General features: G+C 43.7%; 1 pseudogene; it reads right to left on the minus strand.

The window, feature by feature from the left end:
* Positions 1–8960: 8960 nt before the first annotated feature.
* On the minus strand, positions 8961–9136 carry LOC124557450 (annotated as a pseudogene).
* Positions 9137–9439: the final 303 nt, after the last annotated feature.

A 9439-nucleotide genomic window follows, 5' to 3' on the forward strand; every position in this document is an offset into this window, starting at 1 on the left:
CCGCCACTTCCCAGCAAATTAGGGACACTGTTGCTCCTGGGGTATCGGCGAGGACCATTCGCAACCGTCTCCATGAAGCTGGGCTACGGTCCCGCACACCGTTAGTCCGTCTTCCGCTCACGTCCCAACATCGTGCAGCCCGCCTCCAGTGGTGTCGCGACAGGCGTGAATGGAGGGACGAATGGAGACGTGTCGTCTTCAGCGATGAGAGTCGCTTCTGCCTTGGTGCCAATGATGGTCGTATGCGTGTTTGGCGCCGTGCAGGTGAGCGCCACAATCGGGACTGCATACGACCGAGGCACACAGGGCCAACACCCGGCATCATGGTGTGGGGAGCGATCTCCTACACTGGCCGTACACCACTGGTGATCGTCGAGGGGACACTGAATAGTGCACGGTACATCCAAACCGTCATCGAACCCATCGTTCTACCATTCCTAGACCGGCAAGGGAACTTGCTGTTCCAACAGGACAATGCACGTCCGCATGTATCCCGTGCCACCCAACGTGCTCTAGAAGGTGTAAGTCAACTACCCTGGCCAGCAAGATCTCCGGTTCTGTCCCCCATTGAGCATGTTTGGGACTGGATGAAGCGTCGTCTCACGCGGTCTGCACGTCCAGCACGAACGCTGGTCCAACTGAGGCGCCAGGTGGAAATGGCATGGCAAGCCGTTCCGCAGGACTACATCCAGCATCTCTACGATCGTCTCCATGGGAGAATAGCAGCCTGCATTGCTGCGAAAGGTGGATATACACTGTACTAGTGCCGACATTGTGCATGCTCTGTTGCCTGTGTCTATGTGCCTGTGGTTCTGTCAGTGTGATCATGTGATGTATCTGACCCCAGGAATGTGTCAATAAAGTTTCCCCTTCCTGGGACAATGAATTCACGGTGTTCTTATTTCAATTTCCAGGAGTGTAGAAACGCGGGGAGGCGGGGAGGCTTAATGGCTCCGGTACTAAAGCACCCTCCGCCACACAACTCACGGTGGCTTTCGGAAGTACGAGAGGGATCAACCAAACGAGTGTTCTGCAAACACTACACTGCGACGCATTTCATTCTCTTCACATTTTGCTGTGTCTACAGCTTCGTGTGACTTCCAAAATGGGTTACATTTCTCCGAATGTTATCTACGAAAAGTGCAAAGTGATGGAGCATAACTTCGCAAAATTTTCTTTAAGGTGGAAGCACTGTTTAAAAACTATGGGCAAGTCAGTCTTCTCAACATTGACTAATCGTCAATTGAAAATGGACGCTGACTCAAAGAAGTGGATAAAAACAGCGCTCTTGGTCTATCAACGTTTGTACGTGTTTTACAACAGCCGCATCATTGTGTTACTGACAGGAACGTAAATGCACACGAGTATCTCGAGTTCCTAAGATATGCTGCTGCCCTGTCATTGGAAGGTAGCCCACTGAACATAAGGCAATCAGCGTGTTACCAACATGACGGATGTCCCTCCCATTCCTCACATATGACAGGTCCTCTTTAAAGACCATTTGGAGAGCACTGGAACGGTCCTTCAGGAAACGCAAAATTGCCTGAATACTCACTAAAATTAACACTTTTATACTTTCATCTGTGGAGAAAATTAAAACAAGAGGCCCATTAGGAAACACTAACGACACGGCCCTGTACTGCAGTTAACTCCAGATGAAATTCAACGTGTAATATTGTTTCTCCAGAACCACTTTATAGCGTGTGGCAATGCTCAAGGTCAACATTTTGAACACCTGGTATGAAAGCCGTTATATTAAATACACGAACTGTACCTGAGTTACGTTCTTGCTCACATATGGTGTAATAGGGTAGACGTTTCTGGGACACCTACTGCTGAACACGGGACAGTGGTTTGCGGCGCTTTTATATTGATACTGTTTGGTCAAGTACCATACATGTTATGTCGTTGCTGTTTTCTTAGGAGCTTCTTCCAACTGCCACAGAACGAAGTAGGGGAACCATACCTAAGAGTGCGCAGTTAAGGAATAACCTTAAATATCTGGGTTATTATCAATAGGGGAACAAAGTAATTTTAGGTTTATATGTATTAACACGAAATCTACATATTCAGAAGACTCCAGCAGCAGAGAGATAGTACTTTTATTGAAATTTTCAAAAATACAAGAAACAGGAAATGATCACTCTTTCGTTCACCTGCGCTTAAGAGTACTCAAAATATAGTCAAAGAGTACACGTCTATAAAAACGTCGCAAATGAACGCAATACCACAATAAAATGAAGAGCACTATTCGTGCCACTATCTCCCACACTTAATGCGCTGCATCCTGTCCTCTGGAAACGCCAAAATCTATGTTCTCTACTCACAGCTTTCAGTCTTTTCCTTAAAGCGGACTCCTTCGCACCAAGGGCAGCGGCAACCTAATTTGAAGTCATTCAGAAACAGAACCTATCCTTCGGACTCCACAACACACTCAAGAGGCACAAATTTGCAGTTGTGTCCTAAAGAGATCTCACGCTGTGAGTTAACGAGCATTGCGTTCTCATTTAAATATATGGCAGAAAGAGTCAGTCTACAGGAACTGTGAAACGAACCCTGTCGTCCAGGACCGCGTGCCACAAAGGGCGCAGATTCACCACGAGATGGGGAAACTCACAGGCGTCTGTTGTGTATTGAGGCCCAAGTGGTTTAGTGTGCGAGTGAGACAGACGAGAACCTACGTCATAGGGAAACCCAGTAGAAGGCGTTTGTGACCAGGGAGACGGAGCAGTGTTAAATATTGCGGAACTAAGATCGGCCATAAAGGGAAACATTTAAGAAAGCTTTTTAATTCTATAGTAATGCAGGGAATGAAGCCACAGTAAGTTTAATCTGCCATCCTCCATAAATTTTCATGGTGATCCCAATAAAACTTGAATATTGATCATATCTATAGTAGTTTAGGATTTACTGTTAAAGTGAAATTCACAAGATTTGTAACGAAGACCTGAATGCTAAAATCTGAACGCTTTAGTCGATCTTAACGATCGAAATTTCATGTAGAAGCGCATCATTAAAATGACAAATGTAACTTAATTTGCTTAAAAGATATAGTAAATTTAAATTATCAGTATTTTCAGTTAAGCATCAGATCATTATTTCCTCCACACAAAACACATTGAACAAAGACAGCATGACGCCTTATTGAATCATTAGGTAATAGAATATTTGTTGAAAAGTTTAGTGCATAATAGTTACTTTTGTTCTTTATTTATTTATCAGCAAGCATACTGGTGCAAGGGTACTGGCCCTGATATCTCAACTAAAGAAGGAAATTGTATTGGTTTTATGTAAAAGAATTTAACATTGGATATTATGGTTACTTTATCTAGAACGTGAATGTGGTCAAGCTTTGATTATTTAAATATGTTAAAATGTGAAATAATGTAGAATAAGCTGTAGCCAATCATATGGACGGCCTTAGGAAAGGGAACTGCACTAGTCAGTTGAGCGAGGAATTCGGCGCGCGGGAAACGCGGCTGGGGACGGGCATAGGGACAGTTCGGCTGGAGAGGCCAAAGGGTACAGTTCGGATTGAGACGCGAAAGCGGACTGTCTGCCTTTAGGCAGCTAGGAAGTGAAACGACTTAGAAAATTTCGCGTTTGTGGTATCGCGGGACTTAGTCTTTGAGCGGTGAGCAGCCGCGCGCCTGGTGTGAACTCTTAACTTTCCGTGTAAATATCGAGTTGGAGTATTTGACTTGTGTTTCGCGATCAGATTGTGGAACTGTGTCAAATGGATATGCTCTCGAGTGTAACAGTAATTCAAAATTAGTTTGCTTTCTGAATAAACATTATTCTGACCAAATCGCAAATGTGTGGTCTACATCATTTATGGGTCGTTAATTTAATTCCCGATATTATTATTACTGTTATTGTAAGGTATATTAACTTTGTATTCCGCAAACTTGCCGCCAGCCAGACAATTTAACCGAAGGGTGACAAGTGTCTAATTTAGGGCGTTTAATGGGACATGTACGGTTCAACTCCTTGACGAGTTTGAGCCAAGAAATTTTGAGGAAGGGAAACCGCATATGAGCCCGCACACCTTCGGGATATTAGCTCTCAACGCACTTTTTGGGGACTTCGCTCTTTCGTACAGGAACAATGATTCCAAGCGAAGTCAACAGATGGTAGCACACGTCACATTTGCAAAATATGTGGATGCAGTATGGAAGACTGAAAGCCAGCCTTTCAAAATACAATCAAGAATTAACGGCTATTCCTTATGCATGCTGTGTATTACTTAAGCAACAAAGTTCCAGAACTACACCAAGAAAGCTGAAAAGTTATTCTTACCTGTTTGACTTCGGAAACACAGGATTTCTTCACACAGCTCCAACGAGATGTTTCTGATACCACTCTGAACACAACTACTGTACGTCAGTGGCGAGCTGATCAGTTTAGTCAACTATTAGCAGCCCAAGCTGCGCTCTCTTTGGGACTGCACACTCTTTCGTACATTTAATCGATGTAATTCAACTAGAAAAAAAAACGAGGAAGGTGTCGTAATTCGGCGGCTATAAACGATAAAATTGTTTGCGAACTTCAGGAAATTCTCCATATTGTCCGCTATAACTTGTCGAAAACAGCACCTCGATATATTTATTCATTCTGGATTATTGGTACGTCTTAGCAGCTTCATCCTGTATATTACGAGAGCGTGCTGAATATCTTCTGTGTAAACTCTTATAGGTTTTTAAATAAAATCTTTATTCTTCATGGCTACATATTTGGCCGCTATAGAAAAAAATGGTTCAATGCTCTGAGCACTATGGGACCTATCTTCTGAGGTCATCAGTCCCCTTACTTAGAACTACTTAAACCTAACTAACCTAAGGACATCACACACATCCATGCCCGAGGCAGGATTCGAACCTGCGACCGTAGCGGTCTCGCGGTTCCAGACTGTAGCGCCTAGAACCGCTCGGCCACTCAGGCCGGCGGCCGCTATAGAGCGTGTAACGTTCGGTGTGTTACGTAACTACGTCTGTGTGAGGAAAACAGCGTGCTGTAACCGAGTTTGGAATTCGAAGAGTTCGCACACATGAAGCGCCTTGTCCTTCAACACGACAGTGCCAGACCACACACGAGTGCTGCGGCGTCTGCAACAATACGATGCCTTGGGTTCACTGTCATAGGTCATCCTCTATACAGTCCCGACTTGGCCCATTAGATTTTCATTTGTTTCCAGAACTTAAAGAACACCTTAGAGGACATTGGTAGTGATGAAGGGGTACAAGAAGAGATGAGGTTGTGCCTCCGTCAACCAAGTCGCAGGTTCTACAGTTGTGGTATCAAAAAAACTGGTCTCTCGTCAGGAGGAATGCTTTCATCGCCAGGTTGACTACGTTGAAAAGTAAATGTATGGACATAGAGAATAAAGACACTGAATTTCAATAACGTTTGTTTAATTTAAAACGCTTTAAGAATTTTCGCATAACGCCCTCGTGCTAGTCGTGGTAGGGTTTGTGTCTGGGTGGGTGACAGACGTGAAAATATAAGACAAGATAGCGACAGTTCTAACTGTTTATTGTGGAAGGGATAGCAACCTAACCATTCCACTGGACAAGAAATTTAACAACGAATATAACATTCTTACCTAGCCTGCGCTGTGCTGAACATTGATATCGAAGTCCAAGAGTATACTTTCGACTGCCTAGATTCGACATACCTTACGTAATACAAGTTACAGTAGAATTACTTTACCTCTAATGGATGAAGGCAAAAATAAAATGATTTTTAAATACAGAGATTTGTCTGTTATAATAAACCTCAAGATCATTTATACGTAAAACTCTGCGTCTATGTACAATCGCTGTTTGAAGATCAATGAATTTGTAGACTATAGAAACACAAGGCGCTAAAGAAACAATACCGTGTAACAAACCATTAGGTCTAGCAGACCCACAGGAAACATTAATGTAGTGTTATTTGGCAAAAAGGTAAACATTTGCTTAGTGTGAAACATCAAAAAATACGAGGGTCGTTCAATAAGTAATGCCCCACATTTTTTTTAAAAAGCCATTAACATTCATAGACACGCGTCCTTGTTGGTGCTTCACATTTGATGTTTGTTCTGTGCGCCGGTGAAGTTTCGAACCGTTCTGGCGCATGGCAGAGACGTAGTACAGCGTCAAAATGGCGTCTACATACGACTCACGTTACAAGCAGCGTGCTGTTATTCAATTCTTGTGTGCAGAAGAAGAAACCGTGGTGAACACCCATAAATGTTTGTGTGCAGTGTATGGCGATGCTACAGTTGATAGGAGTACAGTTGGGCAATGGGCAAAGAAAGTTACAGCCTCAGGAAATGCAGAAACAGAGCTTCATGATCAGCCACGCTCGGGACGAACTGTCACAGCCACTGCTCCAGACATGCTGAATCGTGCGAATTCCATTATTCGTTGTTCACCATTGGAAGTGTGTCTGCAATGATCGAGACTCTCGGATATTCAAAGAGGTGCTCACGATTGGTTCCACGAATGCTCACAGCGGACCACAAGATTCAAAGGCCATTTCATCTCAGTTGTTGGAGCGTTTTGAGATCTATGGAGAGGCCTTTCTGTCACGGATCGTTACGGGGGACGAAAGCTGGGTGCACCACTTTGCGCCGGAAACAAAAATGTAGTCCATGGAGTGGCATCATCCTCATTCACCACAAAGGAAGAAATTCAAGATAACCCTCTCTGCCGGAAAAGTCATGGTGACAGTCTTCTGGGATGTGACGGCGTCATTCTCGTGCATGTGATGCCAAGTGGGTCAACCATCAATTGAGAATCATACGTGAAGATTCTCAATAAACTCAAGAACCGTTCCGGCGTGTTCGATTGGACAAGAATCCAGCAGAAATCTTGCTCCAACACGATAGTTCACTACCACACACAATTCTGAGAACCCGGGAACACATCGCCTTGTGTCGATCCGCAATGTCTTCACATTAGTACAACAGAGACAGCGTATGCCTCTGAACATTAGGCGCTTCATTCTGGAACCGCGCGATCACTACGGTCGCAGGTTCGAATCCTTCCTCGGGCATGGATGTGTGTGATGTCCTTAGGTTAGTTAGGTTTAAGTAGTTCTAAGTTCTAGGGGACTGATGACCTCAGATGTTAAGTCCCATAGTGCTCAGAGCCATTTGAACCAACCTCTGAACATTACACACGCTGTTTGGAGCCAACGTGTTGACATGGCGCGGAGTGGCAGCGTCGGCCAGTTGACGCTTATGAAGCATTCCTGTGTGCCGCTGTGACTGCGATTACCAGAGACAGCGATACAAAGTTAGGCAGCGCAGCGTCCCCAACTCCGGAGCACGGTTTGCGGGTGACGAGGTGATGATAACGAAGGCTGTCCAGTGGATTCTGAGAGGTCGCGCAGATTGTCAGCCATGTGGTTAGGGACGCTGGATCGAACTCGCCTACTGGTAGCTACTCGTTTGGCTGTCTGGCAGCGAAGGCATGCACCGCCGGATGGCGCGATGCTGTGTCGACGACACGTTATGGGCATGCTGCCATACGTTTATGTATTGTGGAGGGATTTTGCAGGTCTCCTGTGCCGCCAGCCGCGTATTTTCGGAATGTAATTGGCGCAACAGGTCCTAAATTTCCTTGGCAGGGCGGTACGCCGTCCGTACCGCAACACGTTGTATCTCGGTGCAGAAAGGTAGTTGTAAATAACACATCAGATGAAATATTCATCATGATAAAATGTTTATCATGTAATGAGACCAGTGATTTGTCAATTGGCGAGCATAAAAAACGAAAAAGGACAACTGGTATAAAGTTCACACTGTCTAAAAAAAAATGTAACTGCCTCTTAACCGGTATTGCTTCTTCAGTGAGCTGTGCTTCTGTAGACAACATTTCCAAATATCGATAAATGCCCTTCACAGATGACAGAATATACGCCTCTCCGTATCTTTAAACAATTTATATTCAGTTTTAATCGTTTGAACTTCTTTATTTCCCCTGTAAGTAACTCTACTTTCGTCAGAACACACGCAACTTCTGCCAAAAAAGTAAAATTCGTCACTGTCTGCTTATTTATGAACCACTATTTGGTTAACAATGTTAATTGATTATGTCGTTAATTGTTTGATTAGGGCACTTCTCAGGCACATCTCGTTAGTGAATAGTTCCACGTGAGTAGTATGACAAAGCGGGCATTAGGCCATTTTGTTAGTGCAGTTGCCTACATTACGGGCAAGCATGCAATCAGGGGTCAACCTGATTGATTTATGACCTTAACCTGTTGTTCTGCTAAATGGATTATGACTCCCTGGTGATAATCTGTCCTTCTGAGAAACCTCCCACCCCTCCTCCTCCCCCTCCAACCATCCACACCCCACAACCCACATCTCTCTCCACTTTCTCACCAATGCGAACACACTTTTGATGTCAAATTAATTGACTTACTAGTTACATATATCAGCAAATGAATCCCTCCCCCTCTGGGAAGTGCTTCAGCTCTCCTTTCTTGCACTTCTCGCCCTGTCCCCCATCTGGAAAATGGTCGGAAATGGACACAGTCTGTGCTGAAGAGGAAGGATATCACGACAGGAAATCCAAAACAATCTCAGTTACAAAGCAGAGGATATACTGTTAATTTATAAAATTCAATTCGCAGGGGTTGGACCTCTCTTATATTTGCCAGGAAAAGCTCAGGTCCAGAAACTGCATATCCTATCAACTTGATATGAATGACGTGCCGCCTACCTTGTGGAAGCGATGGCCTATGTACCACAAATATGATACAGGGCAGGAGCAGTAATAGAGCCTTTCTTAGGTGTGACGATATCTTTTTACTAAATTTCAATTTTTCACCTACACAAGGAGATACAACAGTCGTAAGAAAATCATATGTATTACCAAATTTATAAAGTGGTACATAGTATAAACATGATATTTGCAACTTCTCTGTGTTGTTACCTTGAAAGACTTCGTATGTGGCGAAGCATTTGTTTACTTTAAGGGAGACCAGAAGTGAGGAGGTATCCTGTGAGAGAGATAGATCTTGGCACTCCATCATGATTCAAAAATGAGTTTAATATTCTAGTCCTGTGATGCAGGGCGTAACAGATATTAAGCTGATAAGAACAGATTTTTTTTTAACTGATGAGAGAATACTTACAGGAAGTATAGCCTGTGCCATACTGTTACAGGATTTTCACAAGAAGAACGATACTTAAGCAATGTGAAAACGTTTGTATGCTCCAATTTCCTCTCTCTTCGAAAATAATTGGTATAAAAGGGAGAAATCTACGTTTCGTATGAGAAATTCAATATGGACGGTGTAATGGTACTTGAATTACGTAACCATTACGGCACCTCACCTGAACCTCTCGATACCAGTAATATTCTACTGTGTTTCTGTAAAGTAGTTAACATATTTCTGAGACAACATTCAGATTTGATTTGATTAATGTAGAGGTACTTTGATA

This window comes from Schistocerca americana, chromosome X (genome assembly GCF_021461395.2).
Source record: "Schistocerca americana isolate TAMUIC-IGC-003095 chromosome X, iqSchAmer2.1, whole genome shotgun sequence".
NCBI classification, from domain to species: Eukaryota; Metazoa; Arthropoda; class Insecta; order Orthoptera; family Acrididae; genus Schistocerca; species Schistocerca americana.